The 22,603-nt window shown below is 26.9% G+C and overlaps 1 protein-coding gene across 4 annotated transcripts in view; it reads left to right on the top strand.

Annotated features, from left to right (window-relative positions):
* Positions 1–22,603, top strand: part of LOC117168421 — a 230,340-nt gene that overhangs the window by 39,819 nt on the left and 167,918 nt on the right. Inside the window, exon 1 of one of the 4 annotated variants that reach the window (XM_033354057.1) lies at positions 780–798. The exons of the other annotated variants lie outside the window; for them this stretch is intronic. The gene's annotated coding sequence lies outside the window, so the exon portion shown is untranslated. Of the gene's footprint in view, positions 1–779; positions 799–22,603 lie in introns of those variants that run through there. 4 annotated transcript variants of the gene reach the window in all.

Here is a 22,603-nt window from a genome sequence, read left to right as displayed (position 1 = left end):
TAATTTTTGTGGGATATTAATTTTCAAATGTACTATTATATCTGATTTTTTTAGTTTTTCAAGAATTTGATCATTTGGAACATTTAACAATTCCGGTTTTATATATGTTAAATATGTGCAATATATTTATTTTTTTGACATGCCAAAATGTTGAAAAATGTTTATACTTGAATTTAAGAATTTCTGAAAATATGAGAATATCAATTGGATTAGAACCAAATGTAAAATTATTTATTTACTACTTAATGAAAAATTGACTTAAAATTCCAGAAACAAATGGCCATTATTTATAGTCTTTCAGGGAAGTAAAAAGATTGATTTTTTTTATGTGTCTTAGAGCGAAAAAAGTCATTTTCATCATTTCAACATTTATTTTTAATATTAAATTAAATAATATTTTTTCAATTTAATGAAAGTAAGTTTATAGTACTCGATTTATGTTTATTTAAAACGAACTTTTTCTTTGTAATATGATACTTAATACTGAAATGACTCCGTATTAAAAAAAAATTATGCCTAGAATTTAGAGACACCTAGAAAGAATCTAAAATTTTCAGGGAATTTTCTTTCGAATTTAAGTAGACACTCTGAAATTTTAATAAATAATATTATAGAATATACTTGATTTAAAGTTAGAATCGTATTGAAAAGTTTATATTTCTGTTTTAAATATTGACAAAATTTATATATTATATTGTATCTAAAGACTAAGGTGTATATTTATTTTATGTTTCAGGTACGTTTGACTCATACATTGGATTATTTTCTATTCGAAAATAGAATTTGATGATGGCGTTGGTAAGCAAAGGATGTTATTAGATAATTTAAGGACCCATAAATCTAAATTTTTTAATTTATACTGAGTTTTTAAAATTAAATTTTTAAATCAGGGATCTTCTATATACCTGGAAAATCCTGCAGTTTTCAGCGAATTGTTTTGAAGGTCAGAGAATTTGTTCGAGCTTGCTTAATGTGTATTTAAAATTGTAATATAAAAGTACACAACAATGGCTTTCCATTAATAAAAGTAACGTAATATGATACTGGTATTATACTTATTTATATGTCAAACTTTCTTTTAATATTTTCACTAATTTCAGGAGAATATCTTGTATTAAAAATATTAATACGTTAAATATGCATTGAATTTGAAGCATGGAAGTAAAATTAAAATAATATATCTTTTAATCACTATTCAAATTCATGGATTTTAGGAAAAAAAATTTTTAATTATTTATTATGTGTCTTTGTTATTATTAATTTATTTTAGCATTCGTTACTGATAATTTATATATTCATGGATATCTCGTAATCATTATTTTGTGAAAGCTTCCAAAAATGTTAATGTGTTATTTATATTCCTAAAAAGTTATACCGGATCAAGAAATTATTTGTCCTTATATTAGTAAAATTTATTAAAACGATATTAATAATGATTTTTTTTTAAATGTGAAAATATTCACACATTTTTGAAAATTGTCGACTTTTTTCACCAAGTTTGACTATAGGGAAAAATCGGGGAGTATAATTTCAAGAATATTTGAATAATTTAGCAAAACACTGCAGACTAACTTTTTGAATATGCCCAAAAGCTTAAAAAAAATGTTAATTGTTTCGAAAATTATTACAATTTTCCAAAGCGTCTCAGTTTCACATTTTTTGCTATGTTTTGATAAAATTGACATTTTGTCTTTAACTTGAGCTTATTAGGCGAAGAATTCGTTCGCGCTATAAAGGGGGAAAAATTTCATGTTAATATTTTTAAATTAACTCACTTTAGTAATAGCTGAAAAAAGAAGTATCAACCATTTTTTGCAGTAAAGTAAAATTCCAAAAACCTAACTTTAAAAAATAAATAAAAAATTTTATTCTTTCGTAAAATCCAAACTTATTCTAAATGATGCTCAACAAATGCAGTCTTTTTGTTTTTTGCTTTAGAACTATTGGTCACATAGAATTTTATGTAAGGAAAAAGAATTTTGCAAGAAAAGTTGAACAAATTCTTGGGTTTTTCAAAGTTGAATAATTTTTGGATCTTGTACGTTTTTTTACTTTGACCTTTTCAGTTTTAATATTAGAACTGTTGGTTTCAGAAAATTTTCTTAAAGGGTAAAATATGGCACTTGTGGAAAGCAGCTCAGCGCAAGTTTTGGTTCTTAGAAAATTGATTACTTTTGGTTTTGTACATTTTCTGAACTTCACATTTTAGTTTCTATTCGAGAAATGTTGGCTTTGAAGAATTTTGTTCGAGCGAAACCGAATTAATTTTCAGTCCTGTATTTTTTTTACTTATACCCTTTTAGTTTTAATATTAGAACTGTTGGTCCCGCTGAATAATATTAAAGCGGAAAAGGTGGCACTTCTAGAAAACAACTCAGAACAAGTTTTGGTTTTAATAAAATTGACTATTTTTTTGTTTTGTATATTGTTTGAGTTTGCGATTTTGTTTTTATTTGGGAACTTTTTATCTTACAGAATTTTCTTCAAAGGGAAAAATTTGGCACAAATTTTGGTTTGTCGCAATTTGGGAAAATCAGGTCTGCTCGTATGTTTTTTCACTTTTACCTTTTTGGTTTCAATATGAGAACTGTGTTGGTCTTACAGACTTTTTTTATGGGGGGAAAAGACCGATTTTTCAGGAGAAATTGAGCAAAAGCTGTCTTTCAAAATTTTGTTATTTTCGGGTCTTTTAAGTTTTTTGAGTTTGACATATAGGATTCAATATGACTACTGTTTGTCCTTCAGAATTTTTGTAGAGAAGCAAAAAGATTACTTTTGTAAAACATAATTCAGCACAGGTTTTTATTTTACGAATTATGAATTAGGTTTTTTGGAATTTTACGCCTAGCACAAACTTTCGTTTTGTGCTAGTAATAACTTGCGGTTGTAGAAAAAAAATGTTCTTCAAAAATTGTCCTCATAATTTTAGATTTTATCAAACAAAAAAAAACCTTTACTGCACAAATGAGCACGAGTCTAGCACAATTCAAGGCAAGTCTCTTTTTTTAAATTTATAGTTTACAATTTTTTACTTCCGGGACATCGAAAGAGTACAACATTTTGTTGTTGAAATTGTGTTGCAAACAGTACAATGCTTTGAAATTGATTTCAGTTCGAATTTCGAATAGAATTCTGGAAAAAGTTGTCTCGGAAATTTATTAAAACTTGAATCAGAAAACGTGGAAATGTCTTGGAAGCTTAAAATCCTTAATAACCGTGCTGTAATAACCCTTATATGAAGTTCTAGGTACAATGGTGTACCAAATGTGTAGCGTACATATGTGCTCAAGTCTGTCATGCCAATTGCAAGCGGTTCATGGGTATGGTGTATATCGTTGAAATGAATGGGTTGCTGCGACTCGACATCCGCTTTGAAGAATGAACAAGGAAGGCATGGGAGTGGTACTACTCAGGTTGGAACCACCCAACGTGTTACGAACTTTTCATGTACCCGACTCTTTCAGGGTCAAAAAAAGAACCTAACATATAATAAAAATTAAAATTAAAGCCTTGAAAAAAAACAAGCGAGCAAAGTATTGCTTCCTATTATAATAAGCAAGAAAGTCTTATTCATGAGCTGACAGTCACTTTGCATTATATCATATTTTTCATTCAATTGCAAAGAACATTTTTTAAAAAATTTAAACGCTTTCAAGTTTAGAGTTAGTTGGATTTTTTAATTTTAAAACCAGAAAACTTTACCAAATGTGATATATAAATTGTATATGTGAAAGGTAGCATGTCAGAAACATTTTCATTATTTTATAGGGGACAAAAAACTTCATCAAAAATAAAATTTTTAATTTAAAAGAAAAATGAGAAAGAGAATTCGAGATAAATTAGTGATTAACTGAACCATGGAAAGATTTTTTTCCATTTTGGACTGTAAGAAAAAATTCTATTTTTTATTAAAAAAAAAAAGTTAAAATTAACTTATTCCGCTCAAAAACTGTTCAGCCATGACCAAAAATTAAAAAAATTAAGTTATATAAAAATCGTTTCCTTTTTAGCCACAATATTAAAGTCTTAAGTAAAAAATCTTCATTTAGAAAATTCAGGGTGGTCGCTGAACCGGAAAATCGGGAAATAACCGGGAATTTTTTGTGACCGGGAAAAACCAAGTAATGGCAGTGAATTTATTTTTGACCGGGAATTTTACAATTAAAAAAATCTAATTTGTTGAATTGTTATCTTTTTTAATTATACTATCATTCAGTTTATAATGCGTAATTCTAAAATCTTTTACTTACAAAATTTTTCATTTTTATTTTTAAGCGTACATTTTTTATTTAAAGAACTTTAAAATACTATTTTAAAGACTTAAACAATTAAATATTAAAAGCTTCTGAAGCTGAAAATTTTTTATCAACTGTAAATATAAATAAATAATTTTTTTATGGATCTGTACTTTTAAGTATTAAAAAGCGAACAATAATTGCTCTGAGAAAACAGTTCTAAATCCATTCAAAATTTAGGAATTTTCAGATTTTAGCGTACAAAATTAAACGGTTTCGAATCGAAAGTCTTGTCATTCAAAAAATGTAAACGTCTGATTTCAACTTTATAAACTATTTTCAACTTAAAAATATTTTTTTAGTCTAACATATTCAATTTTTAACCCATTCCATTTGAAACTTTTAAATTAAGAAAATGAATAATTATTGAATATTTACCAATATTTTAATGTTCATTTAAGACGAGGAAATTAAAACCGAATATTCAAAAGTGAAATTGTAAATTGTAAAATTGTAATTGTAAAATCGTAAAAGACTTCAAAAGAATAAAAACATTTTTTTTAAATTCCCAAGAAATTTGAAAATGATTTTTCATTTAGAAAAAATATTTTAAGATAATTTTTTAATAGGTTTTTAAATTTGCATAGTATTGTTAAAAAAGAATCTAAAAAATTTTTAGGAAATTTGTTAAAATTTGCAGAATTTTCTAAAGATTCGATAAACATCTTTTAAAATCTTTTTAAATATCAACTTGAAATAATTTATCAAAATGAAAAATCATTTTCAATTTTTCTGAAAATATTAAAAAATGGTTTTCATTCTTTTGAAGCCTTTCACAATTATTTGAAAAGCTACTTAATTTTTCGTTTGAAATCTGCAAAACACCACATTTTGTTCTAAACTTTCAGAATTTTATAAAAATTGTAGGAAAAATTCAATTCATTTTAAAACATATTTAGACGTTCTGAAAAAATTACAAAATAAGTTTAAAATTAGGAAAATTTAAAAGAGCTTCTAGATTTCTCAAGATTTTGTAATAAAATGTTGAAGCTTTTCATGGACGTTTAAAGTATTTAATTTATTCGCATTTTAGTATTAGTCTCCATTTTATACGTGTAAATTATTTAGCATTTAAATACAACATTTTTGAATTTAAAAAGTTTTAAAGTTCAAAATTCAAGAGTTCCACTGGGAGGGCTTTAATTTGTAGTTTATTTTTGTATACTTCAAGTGGGAAAATGTGAACCTTTAGAATTGTTTTATTTTATTGACCTTGAAAAATATTTACGAACCGAGAAAAAAACTGAAAATGACCGGGAGTTTATTTATTTGATGAAAACGACAACCCTCAAATTTCTTTGACATTTAAATACGTTGATATTCAGGTCGTCCAGAATAAAAATGTTGCCATCATTCTTACTTTTAATCGCTTGAATTTTCTTATTGCCACCGCTCACAATTTATTCTGTAATCAATCTACATATTTAAATTTAAATTCGAAGTTCAATCTATGCCTCATAGGTTTGGAATTTTCCCCGTTTTTTTGTACGCAAATATTCAGAGAGGCTGAAAGTATAATTGAACCGCTGGCGACCAAAAGGGGACACGGCCGTATTAACGGTTTCCAATCGCACCTGATTTCTGGAACATTTTTTCTTATTTCAAATCCACGAATCTTCATTTCTAGTTCTTTTTCTACCTTGTTTCATTTTAATATATTTTTCTTTTTAATTAATATCCTCAAAAATATCTCAAAAATCTCAATAATCTCAAAAAAAAATGCTTTTTCAACTATTATAAGAAACAATCACTTCGCTGATTCTATGTTTTATTTGTAGAATTTCATAGAAGATGACAAAAAAAGTTACTGTTATGCATTTGTTTTGGTAAGATTGACTTGACCTTCACGTCGTTCGCTGCAGCGCGTACGTAGCCGGCCAGGCACGTTTTTGGGCAGCGTCAAGAATACCGCTTGGATTTTAAAACATTCATAATTTTTGAACTATTAATCCAATTGATCTAAAACTTTCCAGAAAACTTCTTTGAACCTTAATGAACAACTTTCTCACTGAAAGCTTTCCGTAGCTTAAAATTCGTTCGCTAAACGAGGCGCTTGAAGGTTAAAATTCATGATTTTTGCATTGCCTAAAAAAAAATTAATAAGTTTTTTGTTTATTACAATATTCTCGTTTTTCTTTCTGAGATAGTTTCAGAAGACTTAAACACGTACTTTGTATTGGGGAATTCGGGAAATGATGAAAATTGGCTAAATTAGCGCGAGTTGAAGTGAAAAAAGATTGGAATTTTTCGTTTTCAAGATATCCACTTTTTACCAATTATCTCAAAAACTACAAAACCTATAAATTTTTGCAAGAGGAAAAAAAGATGCGCCTCGAAATTCTCTACAAGTATCAGTCTTACACTCAGGACAATACTTCTCAGGCTGAATCCGGCCGTGTCCCCTTTTGGTCGCCAGCGGTTCAATTCCTTCAATATTTTCCATAAATTTTACATTCTATCAAATTTCATTTCACGCAATGGAATAACGCCTGGGTATCATTACTTGATAATCTCGACCGGTTTACTCAATTGCTATTTTTTCCGGTCTGCTTCACGCATTTGTTCTTTCGAAGTTACGTCTATGAGGTGTCGTAACTACATTATCCGGTTTCTAATCTGCAATTAGGCGAAACTGTGCATAAAGGACTTGACATGAAAATTGTTTGCTGAAATAAATAAAAATTGAAAATATATTTCCTTTCAAATAGAAAATTCAAAATTTGCTTCAACTTCAAAGTCACACAATTACTCTCTAAATCTGAATTAGGAGAAAACTATTAATTGCTAGAAGCTTTCTACTAATTCAATTAGCGCCGGTTATTTCATTGCTAATTAGTAAAAAATGACTAATTCAGTGTGTCAGAATAAGCGACTTAATGAATTTAACTATATCTACGAAAGGAATTGATTTGAAATTTTTTTTGAAATTAAAAAATAAATTATTAAATACATGGAAAAATACAAGAAATGTGAAAATTGTACGAACGATACATCAAATTACATATAACCATTATACCAACTAACAACCCGAAGTTGTAGGTTTTGCAAATTTTTAAAAATATTTTAATATTTGTGCACAAGAAAAGGCACATCAATATTTCTTGGAATCAAGTCGTGTGCGATAATTGTGTAGTATTTTTGTCAATTTCCGTACACTATAAGCCTCGAAAATATTTAAATTTTCTGAAAATATATTTTGGTTAACCTAACTTTTTTTTAATGCTATTAATCCAGTTCCATCTCGTTTTCTTTAAACAATTCACTTATTTTTTTAATATTGAAATAAAATGTACCCAATTTAAAAAAACTAAAAAGACATCCGAAATAATAATTGCGCGTGCGGATTGCACAACGACCTTAGCGCGTGGCTTCGGCCAGCCTAGTAGGCTAGAGAGGGGATAACGCGTGGCTACGAGCCCAGTTAATTGGACAAATAATTTTGAAACTACCGTCATGTAATCAACTCGGTCCGTAGCAACGCGTTATCTCCTCACTTGCCTACTTGGCAGCCTGAGCCGGATCGCAAAGGTCGTTGTGCAATCCGCACGCTGAATCCAGTGACCAAAATTATTTAACTTGCAAATAAACTAAAGTCAAAATCGTCAGAAGACACTTGTTTGCAAATAATAAATGCCGAAAGATCTGCGTACTCCTGCGCAATACGAGAGGCGCCATTAAATTTCAGGGATATATTCAAAATAAATTTAAACTTATACTTTATGGATGTTTTCACAAGACCATGTTAGTGTCATTTTTTTCAAATACATTTTATTGTCTCCACAATTCTATGAAATTTCATTACGCATTTCTGTAAGAAAAATTTAAATTTTGAAATTATTTAAAAATCCGAGATGCATAAAACTAATAACACCATTCGAATCAATAGCTTAAAAATTAATTTTTTTCTGGAAAAATTATTTATTAGTTTTACCTTGATTTAATGAGAACACAATTTTGTTTACTTTTTTCAAATTATTAAAATTCTAATAAGAGCAATACAATTTTAATTTATATCAACGATTTTATATAATTATATTTATATTAACATTTTTATTTTTTAAAAGCTGTATTGCTTTCTTGTTTTTTTTTTATATTACTTACATGCTTTTATTGAAATCCCTTTACTTATATCTAGCTTCTTTAAATTTTGTTAAATTATTAGGATACTATACTGCTATAAATTTTAATTAATACTGATCTAATTCATTAAAATTGCCTTACGTCAACGGGACACGGAATTACACTTCAGAAAGCACAGCTGTGTTTTGTTTTGAAATTAGAATATGTCTGTACGGTTTAAATTTTGAATACATAATTATCAATAATATAACGATATAAAATTTGAATATAAATTGAGAAAAACATTAAACTTTCGTAAAGAAAACCCAAAAACCAGCAGAAAGCGTTACAAAAATTATTATTTTTCCTTACCAACTCAATGCTACTCATTGAATTAGTAAATTAGTGAATTAATACATCCCAATAAAAAAATCCAACTGTTTTTGGTTAGAAGGTTATATTTTTGGTTTAGAAATATACTATTACATTTTTCTTTTAATGTTAATCTAGTCCGGTTAAAAATTTAATTCTTTTGCTGAAAATTCAACTATCTCATTTAAAAATTATCCTTTTCATTCGCAAATGTAACTATTTTGTTGAAAGTTTAAGTATATTAGTATAAATTTCATGTTTTTTTTTGGTTCAAATTACAACTGTTTGATTGAAAATTAATTTTTATTGGTACAAAATAAATCTTCTTAGTTAAAAATGTACCTCTTTAAATGAAAATTCGTTCTTTATTTGTTTCAAATTCACCTTTTTAATTGAAAATTTTATTATTTCATTTTTGTTTAAAAATGCATCTTTTTTGGTAAAAATTTCATCTTCTTGACAAAAGATTCTTGTTTTTTTACATGCTCATCATTTATGATTGAGCAAGTATCAGAATTGTCCGAAATTTGATACCACAAATTTTCAACGGATCTCCACGTTTCGAGACCCCCTGAATCTGAAAATCAAGTTTTTACGATGGTGTCCTAAAAGAAAGGACGAGTTGGGTTACCAGTCATTTTGGATACAAATTCAAAAAGTGAGCGCATTTTCGAAATTTTTGAGACCACTTTTTATATTAAAAAATTTTATGTGAGGCTATTCAAAGAACTCAGAAAGCCAAACAATGTATCCTAATGACATTTTCCCATAAAAAATTCTCTGAGTTATAGCATTTTCAAAATTTTATAAATTAATCGAAAATCAAAATTTTAAGTCAAACCATGCACGATATGAAAAAAAGTCAAGAGAAGAAAAACATTGCTTTTTGAAAGCCCTGCAAGACTATCGTAACAACTTTGTGGATTATTGTAAAAATAGAAAATTCCAATTTTGATCGCACGAAAAATAATTAAAAATCAAAAATTCCATTTTGTGGTCAAACTATACAACATACGAAAAAAGATGAATGAACCAAAATTGTGTTCCTAAAAAAGATTGACATATTCGTTAAGGATATCTGCTTGATAGGGCCCGTAATTTTTGTTTTATTCGTGAAAAATAACATTAAAAATACAACATTTGTAGAAAAACGACCAAAGTTAAAAAAAAGATTGAAAAAAATATGTTTACAAATGTCTGTTAAAAATCGAGCGCCCAGCGCGAGTGCCCCGATGAGAATGCATACCTTAAATCCTACAGAGCTTTGAAAAACTTAATATTTAACTATACTTAATTAACTAGAAAATTCAGAATATGAACACACATAAATACTGCATTCTGAAAGAGATTATTTTGATAAAGTTTCATTTAAGCTTTCCAAAGGCAAAGGATAAATATCTGAGCGTGAAGCGCGCGGTGTAATTACGTCCGACCGCGAAGCGCGAGATTAAACAGATGCGCGCCCTAGGCGCGCACAAACTTGCGAGCGAGTTGTTTAATGATTCATCATTTAGCTGGAAACTTCATCTGTTTGGTAGAATATTAAACTATTTTCTTGAACATTCTTTTTACTTTTGTTGACAATTTTTTTTTTCAAATTCATCACTTTAGTTGAATTTTTTTTGTAGGGAAAATTATTTTTTGTTTGTAGAGAATACATCTTATTAGTTAAAAATTCATCTTTTTGAATACAAATTTAATTGTTTTGTTGAAAATGAATTTTTTAATTAAAAATTTTACTATTCGTTTTTTTATAATTCATCATTTTATTTAAAACTTCATCTCTGGTTAAAATTGAACTATTTATTTAGAATTCACATTTTTAAGATTTACTGTTTCTTTAAAAATTAATGTTTTTTCTTGACAGTTCTATTTTTTATCTGAAAATTTAACAAATGTATTTTTGGTTAAATTTTATTCTTTATAATTTTATTATTAAACTATTCAATTAAAGCTAGTCAGTTTAAAATCTTCTTTTTGAAAAGAAAGTTAATCTTTTTTGGTAGATCAACCATCTTTCTTAGTTGAGAATTCAACTGCCATCTAAAAAATTAATTTTTTTGGCTTGAAAATTCAACTTTTTATTTGAAAATGCAGCTGCTTCTGGTTAAATTTTAATCCTTTTTTGTTTTGAAAATTCATCTTTGTATGTTGCTAATTTAAATATTTTGTTAAAAGTGTAAATATTTTGTTGAAAAATTATCTTTGTATGTTAATAATTTAACTATTTTGTTAAGAATTTAAATGTTTTGTTGAAAAATTATCTTTATATGTTGACAAATTAACTATTTTGTTAAAAAATTAATGATTTTCTTGAAAATTCTTCTTTCTGAATATAAAATTCATCTTTCATAGGTTAAAAACTAAATTTTTGATTAAAAATGCAACTGTCTTCGAAACATTCGTCTTTTCGGATAGAAGATTGAACTCTTTTGTTGAATATTGAACTGCCCTCTAAAGTCTAAAGATTCATCTTGTTGGCTTGAATAATTAATTGTTTCGTTAAAAATGAATTTGTTGTTGTTGCAAATTTAACTATTTAATTAAAATTTCATATTTTCTGGTTTAAAACTCAACTGTTTTTTTTTAATGTTTTACCTTTTAGCTTGAAAATTCTTTTCTTGAAAATTCAATATTATACAATTTAAAAGAACTTTGATAATTGGAATAAATGCAAATTCAGAGCCGTGGGATTTAGTCAATAAATCAGAAATGTGTGAAGAATTTTTTTTAGTTTTTTGAAAATTATATACATTTTCTAACTAAAATCTGCAAAGTATGATTTCCATCCATCCTGAATAAACATAGTTTTTTGTCTTAAAATACATAACAATCGCAGTAAATATCGTATAGAAATTTCTGATTCTACTTTCATGAACGTTTATAGACAACCTCATCATGTATAACGTAACAGTACTAGCAATTGAAGGCAAATGACTCAGGATTTATGTCTGATAAAAGACAAAATATGAAATGTCAGATTGCACAATTATTGTGAGATTCTGATTACGATCCTTGAACTCAAACCATCATTAGCTCAGTATATTTCGAGCTTTTATAAACAAAATTTCTAATAATATATTTCTAATGACAAATAATGTCTGCATAAATAATTTTCTTTTCTTTAGGAAAATTTATTAATAAATCATGTCTTTTAGAAATCGTAATCTTTTCTAAATTATTTGAATGATTTCCTGCTGGGACCCTTAATGCGTCTGTTAGGCACTGATTACGATCCTTGAACTCAAACTATTATTATCTCAGTATATTTCGAGCTTTTACAAACAAAATTGCTAATAATAAATTTCTAATTAAAAATAATTTCTTTTAGAAAAATCAATTTTTTGTAAGTTTGTCAAAGATTTTCTCAATTTGGGATCCTGAATCCTGATGACATTTTTCAGGTGCTGATAAAGATCCTCGAACTTGAACTATTATTATCTCAGGATATTTTGAGCTTTTATAAACAAAATTCCAAACAATAAATTTCTAATCACAAATAATGTCTTTCAGGAATTTTAATATTTTCTAACGACTTCCTTTTGGGGTGCTGATGGCGTCTGTGAGACGCTGATGAAGACCCTTGAACTTAAAATATTATTGTCTCAGTTATAAACAAAAAAAATTACTAAAAATACATTTCTTAATTACCAATAATGTCTTTCCGAAATGTAAATCTTTTCGCAAGTATTTAAATGATTTCTTAAATATGGGTTCCTGATTCTTGATGGCGTCTTTGAGGCGCTTATTAAGCTCCTTGAACTATAACTATTATTATCTCAGTACATTTCGAGCTTTTATAAACAAAATTGGTAATAATAAATTTCTAATTAAAAATAATTTCTTTTAGAAAATTCCATTTTTTAAAAAAGTTTGTCAATCATTTCCTAAATTTGAGGTCCTGAATCCTGATTGCGTTTGTCAGGCGCTGATAAAGAGCCTTGAACTTGAACTATTATTATCTCAGTATATTTAGAGCTTTTATAAATAAAATTGCTAATAATAATTTTTTAATCATTAATAATGTCTTCCAGAGATTAATTTCCTTTTTTACGTATTTCAATGATTTCCTAAATTTGGGGTCCTAATGGCGCCTGCATGGCGCCACTTGGGGTTTTGTTCAGTCTAGACTCTAGACTCCGAAGAAAAATGACCTCAGGCAGATGACTCACCGAGTATTACTTCTTTTCGCAACAATCTCTTCACTTTAAAATTTACTGCTTTTATTCTCGATTCACCATTATCAATATCAAAATCGTGTTGAAAGCAAGATATAAAGTGTTTCTTACATCCTTGGCCCATTGATGGTGAGCGGACGCTATCATGCGAAATATCATTCGCTCTCTACATTAGAAATCTATTTATAAAATCACCTGAAAATATCAAGCATATCATGCAATATTTAGAAATGTACATTCTAAATTTAAGTAGTCAGAATTTGACTAATTAATTTAATCAAGAATGATTTTAGTGCAAATTGAGTTATATCTACTGACAAAACAATCGTTTCAACATTTGAATCAGCCAGTATTGTTGACTGAATGAAATAGTCACATGAAATTTATTTTTATTTTCATTTCAATAAATGATTCAAATCAACCAAAAATGACTGATTAGCACATTAACAGTTACGGATTAAATCAATAAAAATGACAGATTTAATTATTGAAAGTTACTAATTATAGCATTCGAAATTACTGATCTAACTAGTAGAAATTACTGATTATTTAATTTTAAATCGCTGATTTAATCAATTGAAGTTACAGTTTAAAAAATCGAAAATTTCAGATCCGGTCAGTGAACGTCACTAATTAGATCAATTCGTCTTTATTGCTAAAAAATAAATCTGCTTTACTCTAAATTGAATTTTTGGTTGAATTTAACTATTTCCTATTTAAAATGAAGGCTAAAGATTCATCATTTAGTTGAAAATTAATTTGTTTATCGTTAAAAATTTAACAATTTTGTTTAAAATTCATTTTTTGGTCTAATTTAATTTGTCAATAAAAAAAAACGACTCCATTTTGGGTTAAAAATGTATCTTTCTTATTTAAAAATTCAAGTTGAAGTTTAATTTGAAATTCAACTATTTTGTTGAGGATTTAATTGTTTTGGTAAAAATATGTCATTTTGGTTGAATTCGACTGTTTTGGATTTAAAATTTAAATAATTTTTGTTGAGATTTTGTTTTCAAAATTAATCTTTTAGTCTTCTTGGAAGAAAATTAATCTTCGTGATTAAAAATGCTTACTTTCTGTTTAAAAATGCACCTACTTGGTTGAAAGTTAAGCTAATCTGTTAACAAAATTTTGTTATAAATTCATCATTTTAATTGAAAACTCATCCTTTTTTTTTAATCAAATTTAACCATTCAATATTTAGCAGAAAATTGGTTGTTTTTTAACTTTAAAATTCAGTTATTTGGTCTAAATTTCATGTATTTAGTTAAAAGTTACTTTTTATTGACAGAGATAAACAAATGTTAGTTAAAAATTCATATTTTGGTTTAATTTAACAGTTTCTGATTTAAAATTAAATTCTTTTAGGTTGAATTATCTATTATTAAATTTTATATTGAAAACTTTATTGCTCAATTAAAGTTGACGTAATTTATTAAAAATGTCCTTTTTTTTTTGTTTAAGAATTGATCATTTTATTTGAAAACTCTTCTCTATAATTGAAAATTTACTATCTCGTTGAAAATTCCTTTTTTTGTAGTTGAAAATTGCTTGTTTTTTTAGTTCAAAGTGCAACTGTTGGAATTTCATTTACTATGTTAAAAATTCTACTTTATTGGTAGAAAATAATTTTTTGGGGCGAAAATTCATATTTTTGGTTAAATTCAACTTTTCTTGATTTAAAATTTTGTGGAGAATTTATCCTTTTTGTTGTTGAATATTTTACTAATTGATTGAATGTTGAAATACTTTGTTCAAATACTTTATTGAAAATAACTTTTTGTTTGCAGATTTATTATTTAATTTAAAATTCATGTGTTTGTTTGAAAATTTCCCTTTATTAGTTGAAATCTATATGGTTCAGTTGAAAATTAATCTTTTTTGTTAAATGTAACTGTTTCTGATTTTAAATAAACTCTTTTAGATTGAATTTTCCCCTATTACAGTTTTTGTTGAGAATCATCTTTTTTTTATTGAAAATTTTGTTACTTGGTTGAAAGTTGAAATAACTTATTAAACATTAATTTTTTCGTTAAAAATTGATAATTTTATTTGAAAACTCTTCTTTATGGTTGAAAATGTACTTTTTCGTTGCAAATTCATTTTTTTTATGGTTGAAAAATGCTTGTTTTTAATTTGAAAGTTAATCTCTTGTAGAAAATCATTTTTTGGGATGAAAATCAATACTTTTGGTTAAATTTGACTTTTCTTGATTTGGAATGTTGTCGAGAATTTATTTTATTTTTTAAAAATATTTTACCACTTGCTTGAATGTTGAAATACTAAAAAAAAAATAATTTTCCAGTTAATGATTTATCATTTAATTAGAAATTCAGGTATTTGTTTGAAAATGTATCTTTTTTGGGATAAAATTAATCTTCTCGGCAAAAATTGCACTTTTTTGGTTTAAAAATTCAACTACTTGATTTAAAGTTGAATTGCTTTGATACAAATTTATGTTTTTGTTTACTGATTTATCATTTCTTTTAAAAATTCGTCTATTTGGTTGAAATTTCGTGTATTTTGTTGAAAATTCGTCTTTATTGGTAAAAAATATTTTTATTTCAGATTCATCTTTTTGCTTACAGTCAATTGTTTCTAATTAAAAATTAAATTTTTTTTTGGTTCGAGTATCAAATGTTTTTTATTTGAAATTGAAACCTTTTTGTTGAAAATATAAACTAATACATTTTTTGTTGAGAATTCTTATTTTTTTATTAAAAATTTTATTTCATGGTTGAGAGTTAAACTGTTTTGTTAAAAATTCATTTGTTGGTTAATGAATCATTCTTATAATTGAAAATTCTTCTATTTTGTTGAAAATTTGTCTCTTTTTTTGTAGAAAATTAGTCTTCTTGGTTGAAAAATTAAACTTGGTTGCAAGTTTAACCACTTTGTTAAGAATTCTTTTTTTTTAAACATTTATAATTTTGGTTGCAAACTCATATCTTTTTTTTTTTGAAAACGTAACTGTCATATAATAAAGATTTGTAATATTTCCAACAGAACAGATTGGAAATTTATGTCCCGGAAAGTATGAGAATTTACTACAGTCTCTAGACGTGGTTATTTCCGTCGAAAGTGCATCGAACCATCTTCCTTTTTGATTTTCGACCCCTGTCTGTGAAAACTCGTTAAGAACTGTTTTCCTAAATATAAAGCGGGGTCTACTTTTTGGAGAATTACCCGGTGACAGTCTTTCAATTATGTATTTTTAGAGTTGTTAAGTACGCCTACAGACATGACAAACGTGGCCACACTTCAGCAGAGCTACTTAGTATTTGGAAGATTTAGATTTAAGCTGATGGAGATACATTGAGGATGGAAACAAGATGTTCTTAGTCATCTACACTCATAACATATAGCTACTGACTCATCTTTTCTACTTTTCTTCCAACGAATAAAAATTTCAAAGCTAATTTACTAGTATTATTATAAGGGTATGGATTGTCCAATAGTTAAAAAAAAGACTTCCCGCTTTCGCTATTCTTCCTTATCATTTGATCAGTTTCACGTGAAGCTTGGATATTCCACAAATTTTGCTTCCCCAAATTTGTATCTTTATATGATAATTGATTTCTGAAGTGTGGCACTACAGAACTGAATAACCATCATTTTTACGAAAATGAGCTTATTGCTTAAAATTTTTTTTCAAATTCTTATTTTCTAATGAAATTTAAATACAAATTTAAATGAATTTAAGTACATTTTGTACCTTAGGATTTGCGTAGTCATATATATTTTTGTAGGCCTTCCAAAGAAAAATAGTCTGCCAGTGCAATCACGTCACGCTATGTTTTGATTTTCTCGGAACAGAAAAATATGTTGGTATCCAAAATTTGTTATTCTTATTTAGCGTCTCCATATGAAGAAATGTTTATTTTTGCTGAAAAATGAAAATTCGATTTTTACTTTCAACCGAACACCGATTTTTATAACCTGTGTTATTTTAAATTCAACATTCTTGGACAATTTACTCTGAATTAGCTAACTTTGTTTACTTGCATTCAGAAACTCAATATTTCGGAAATAAGTTTTATTTTATTTTTGAGACTGATGATTAAAATTTTCTATCGCAATCCGCTGCCGAGCGTGTTATATTTTGTGGTCAGTGGATTTTTGACTTTTCTTTAAGTGGTGATTTTGATTTTACAGTATATGTTATGACTTCATGAGAAATTCCGATTTTGTTTGCTGTCTAGAATACAGTGAGAATCATACCGCTGTATTTTAGTTCCAAAATACAAATTGCCAGCGAAAAAAATAGCATGACCTAAAGTTGTGCAACATCGTAATTTTTTATGTTTGAAGCCAAATGATTTTATCTAAGCTTTGAATTGTTCCAAAATTGTAGCAGTTGGTCTGTCAACTGTTGAAAAATGAAGAAAATTAGAAATTGAATTTCGAACAGTTGAAAATTCATCTCTTGAAAATTGAATTTTTTTACACCATTAAGCCATTTCCCTTTCGGGGTAGGCGTGACTCACTCGGCAGGGGAAAGGAGTAGTGTGTGGAAGGGATAGAGATTTTTCAGATTGATCCAGAATTCTCGTGCTATTTAAGTAAATAACACGTTCGTTCCGCAACACTGCTCCGACCCAGGTTGCTGATCAATCTCTCTAGCAATCATCCCAAGCGAAGAACCTCACGAAGTCGTTATGTAAGGTTCCCCACTTGGGTCCATTAGTAGCCAAGGTCTTTGTTTCAGGCGTCATTCACTCTACTGACACTCTTTTTATTAACTATTTGCCGCCATACTCTCCTGTCGTGGCATACTTCTCTAGCTTCTTTTATGTCCATGCATTTTTTCATGCATGCTCTCGTGTTTCTGTGACTTCTTATGTCTGTTCCATTCTTTCCGCGGTCTACCTCTGGGCACGTTGCCATTTACTTTACCTTGATACACTTGTTTCGTTAGTCGTTCATTTGGCATTCTCTCAACATGTCCGAACCATCTTAACCGATTTCTTCTTTAATATTTTAAATTTCAACAGGTGCGTTTTCAGCAGTTGCATGTTCAAGTTAAAAAACCAAGAAAATTTAGAAATTTACTTTTCAACCGTTGAAAAATCAAAGGCTGAATTGTTTATTTTATTGATTTTTCAAAAGTTGAAATTTCAATTATTAAAAATTGAAGAAAATTAGAAATTGAATTGTCAAGAGTTAAAAATTGAAAACTAAATTTTTAACAGTTAAAAATTGAAACTGTTGAATTTTTAACAGCTAAATTTTCATCAGATGAAAATTGAATTTTTAAGAGTGGAATTTTCAAACGTCACATTTTCAATAGTTTCATTTTCAATTCTTCTCAATTTTCAACCGTTGAACTTTTAACTTGAAAAATAATAAAAATTAGGAATTGAGTTTCTAACCGTTGAAATTTTATCCTTTAAAAATTGAATTTTTCATATTTGGAATTTCAACAGTCGCATTGTGAGCTGTTGCATGTTTAATTTTCTTTAATTTTCCACTGTTGAAAAATGAAGAAACGTAGAAATTAAATTTTCGACATTTACATTTTTAACAGTTGAAAAATCAACGGCTAAATTGTTTATTTTCTTCATTTTTCAATAGTTGAAAATTCAATTCTCGAAAAATAAAGAAATGTAAAATTGAGTTGCCAACAGTTGAAAATTGATGACTAAATTTTCAACAGATAAAAATGTAATTTTTAACAGTGGAATTTTCAATAGTCGTATTTTCAACAGTTTCATTAAAAATTTACCTCAATTTTCTATAGTTGAACTTTTAATTGTTAAGTAATGAAGAAAATTAGAAATTGTATTTGTAATGTTTGAATTTTTAACCATTGAGTTTTTAACAGACGCATTTTTAATAGTTGCATTTTTAATTTTCTTCAATTTTTAACAGTCACGTTTTTAACAGTTTCATTTTCAAATTTCCTTAATTTTCCTCATTTTTCAACAGTTAAACTTTTAACTTCTGGAAAATGAAGAAAATTAGAAATGTTTTTTTCAACTGTCGAATAATGAAGACAATTAGAAATTTAATTTTCAACAGTAAAAGTTTGAATTTATAATGTTTGAATTTTGAACAATTGTTTTTTTTTAACAGCCGCCTTTTCAACAGTTGCATTACATTTTTTTCAATTTTTAAACGTTAAATTTGTAACTATTGAAGAGAAAATTAGAAATTGAATTTTCAATAGTTTAAAATATTGAAAACTGAATTTTCAACAGTGGGACATTGAAGATAACATTTGCAACAGTTGGAAATTAAAAACCGAATCTTACCAGTTACATTCTGAACAGTTGCATTTTCAATTCGCTTCAATTTTCAATAATTGAACTTTCAATTGCTGAAAAAATGAAAAAATTAGAAATTTGATTTTTGACAGTTAAAAACGAAAGAAAATTGAATTTTCATTATATATTTGGATTTTTAGCATTCGCATTTCATTAGTAGTATTTTCGAAGGTAGTGTTTTCAAACAATTTAATTACCAACAGTTTAATTGTCCACAGTCAAATTTTTAACTATTAAAAATGCAAAAAAATTAATAAAAACGGTATATTTACATGATAATTTAATAAATAACCATTCAATCTAAAAAAAAAAGAATGTTCAAAGAGTCTTTTTTTTTAAAAGCGGATTGTCACTAGCAAATAATGTTTTGGCAAGTTAATATAGTCATTAAATGGAAATTAAGTAAGTAATTTATCGATTTTTTTATCTTTGGCCATTGTTCTTTCGATATTCTTCAGGTTTCCTTTGAACCGTGACAAAATCCACGATTTCAATTTCCGGTTGGTTCCTTCACGGCGACATATTAATAGTCTCTCGACTCGACACTTCCGACAGCATCCATGCGTGAGACTCAGGCAATCAGCTATGAATAGACGTCGCATTTACATTCGCGACATTGGCATTGGCAGGGAATACATTATCGCATAGATAATCGTGCACTTAATTTCCATTGAAGTAGCAAATCTATGGGTAATAGTAGATATGAATATATAGGTTGTCCAGAACTGATTTTTGCAATTTGGGACAACTAGGTCTCAAAAGGAGGACGAAATTGGGCATGGGTTTTGGAAAGAGAGAGAAAAAAAGAAAGGACTAAAATTTTACACCTACATTCTTCAACAACATTAATTATTTCAATAATAAAACTTCTTAAATTTTAAGAAGTAAAACAATAAGAATCCTTGTAGGAATAATCCTTGTCTTTTTATTAATTTAATTTTATCTTAATACGGACATAATAGATCATAATCTTCCTATTAAAGTAATTAATTATTTCAAAGTAATTCTCTAAAATACACTAGAAAATTTTTCTGTTTTTTTACAAGGCGCTCAAAAAATAAGAATAAAAATCAATCCTATCTAAAAAAAAATATGAGAAATGAAATTTTCGAAAATCTCGCGCTCATGGTTTTTGGCTATCTGATTGGTTGCCAACAGCGTGAGTGCGACTTTCAGTATTTTTTCTTTTGAATGTTTTTGATTTTTATAAATCGAAAGTTCCCAACAAGCAATTGTATTTAATTTTGGAAATTATTTCTGAACGTTTCTTAACATTATTGATAAAAAAAACAACATTTTATTTGAATTATTTTCTAATATTGGACAATAATTTCGTATTCAACATTTTACTACCTGAAATGTATAAACTGTAGGTAACGATAAAAAAATTGTCGGTACCGCTAGAGAAAAAATAATTTTTTTTAAAGATTAGTTTTAAGCTTTAAAGATTTCAAATATCGAAAAATAATCTGGAATATTTGAAGACAAGTTTTTTAATTTTTGTAAGATTTAGAAAAAGTTGTAGAATAACTTTGATTTGTAGCAAAAGATAATTCAAAGTTTTAGAAGTTTTGAACAAATTAAAAAATAATTTGAAGTTTAGAATATTAAAAAAATATATTTTAAACAAAGTCTAGATTTTTAAAGATTTTTAAGAATTTTGCAGGCTTTCAGACAAGGCCATTTTTTCAGAAGGTACCAGGGAAAATTAATTTTTTTCAAATCAGTTTATCATAAAAATTAAAAAACATTTTAAATGATTTCCTAAGATGTTGGAAAAGAATATCGAAGATTCCAAAGCAAAAATTTTCAATTTAAGATATTTTTAAATTTAATTTATTTCACAACATTTATTTTAAGATATCTGAAGGATTTGAAAGCATTTTTTTATTTTGCAGCATTTTTTCGAATTTGTAGGAAAAATTTGAATCATTTTAAGATATTCAGAGGTTTTAAAAATTGTTCAAAAGTAATAAAAAAATGTACTAAAATTTTAAAACAAGATGTAGATTTTTACAGATTTTGAAAGAAAATTGATAAATTTTGTTAATATTATGAAAGACTTGAAGATAATAACATTTTTTCTTAAAACTCCTGAAAATATTTAAAGTGAATAATTCCTTCTTTTAAACTATTAATTTCAACAGAATAGTTAAAAAGATTTTAAAACATTATAAAAGATTTTTCAAATTGCCAAAATGAACATTGAAAATTATATCGATATAACCTTAAATCAAATAAAAACAGAAATTTAAGAATAATAGTCACTCGCAATTTTTATTTTAGTATATCAAAAATGACTTTTTCACTCGAATTATAATTTGCCCAATTTTTTTTCTATGGACTCAAGAATCTTTTTTTGTTGCAACTTCAATTACTTGGTTAAAAGTTAAACAACTTTGTTCAAATTTACTTCTTTGGTTGAAGGAAGATTCATAATCTGAGTTCAAAAATCATCTCTTATTTGGTTGAAAATGAAAAACGTGTCGTTGAAAACTTGTCTTTTTCGGCAGGAAATTAATTTTCTTAGTTGAAAATTCATCTTTTTGGTTGAATATTTAATTAATTGGTTAATTGGAAATAAAAAATTTTCTGGATTCAAATATCAGCTATTAAATTTTTTTGGGGAAATTTATCTTTTTTGGTTGAAGGTACAGATAATTAGTTCGAAGTTGAACTGCTTGGTTAAAAGCTCTTTTTTTATTGTGTTTTCGGTTCAAAATTCAATATTGTTTGGTTGGAAATTCACTTTTTGTGGAAAATTCATATTTTCGGGTTAAAAAGGAACCTTTTTCGCAGAAAATACGTCTTTAAGAAAACATTTATTGTTTTTTGGTTAAAAATTAATCTTTTTTGGTGGAGGATTCAACTATTTTGTTTAAAATTAGTTTTGTCTTTTTGAATAAATGTAACCGTTTTTCATTTTAAATTTAAATCTTTTTGGTTAAAAATATCAGCTATTACATTTATTCGTTGAAAACTCATCTTTTTGTTTGAAAATTAAACTATTTGGTTGAATTTGAACTTTTGTATTGAATTTTCTATTTTTCATAACAGAAATTTTCAAAAATATTTTTTAATATTCTCAAGAATCTTAACAATATTATATTTATATAACCTCACAAACAAGTAAACAGATCAAGCAAAAAATAATAGCTATTGGAAATTTTTATTTTGTATTCCAAATTGTTTTATCCCTCAAATCGAGAAATAATTATGTACAGTATTTGCTTTCGTTGGCGTTTTTTACCGGAAATCGTGACTTTTAATAACAAATTAGTGGATGCCAAAATTTTTTTAGCAACTTTAGGTTATGCTCGCTTTTTTAACCGTAAAAGGGGGAGGGTCGGTAAGGCCGGTTTTTGGCCTAATTTATTTTTGGACCAAAAAATCTGAAAAAATCATGGTAGTATCTTATAAGTATCCCGAGTCG

Source organism: Belonocnema kinseyi, chromosome 2 (genome assembly GCF_010883055.1).
Source record: "Belonocnema kinseyi isolate 2016_QV_RU_SX_M_011 chromosome 2, B_treatae_v1, whole genome shotgun sequence".
Lineage (NCBI taxonomy): Eukaryota > Metazoa > Arthropoda > Insecta > Hymenoptera > Cynipidae > Belonocnema > Belonocnema kinseyi.
The sequence above is the reverse complement of the archived record's forward strand: the minus strand, read 5'-3'. Positions and strand labels throughout refer to the sequence as shown.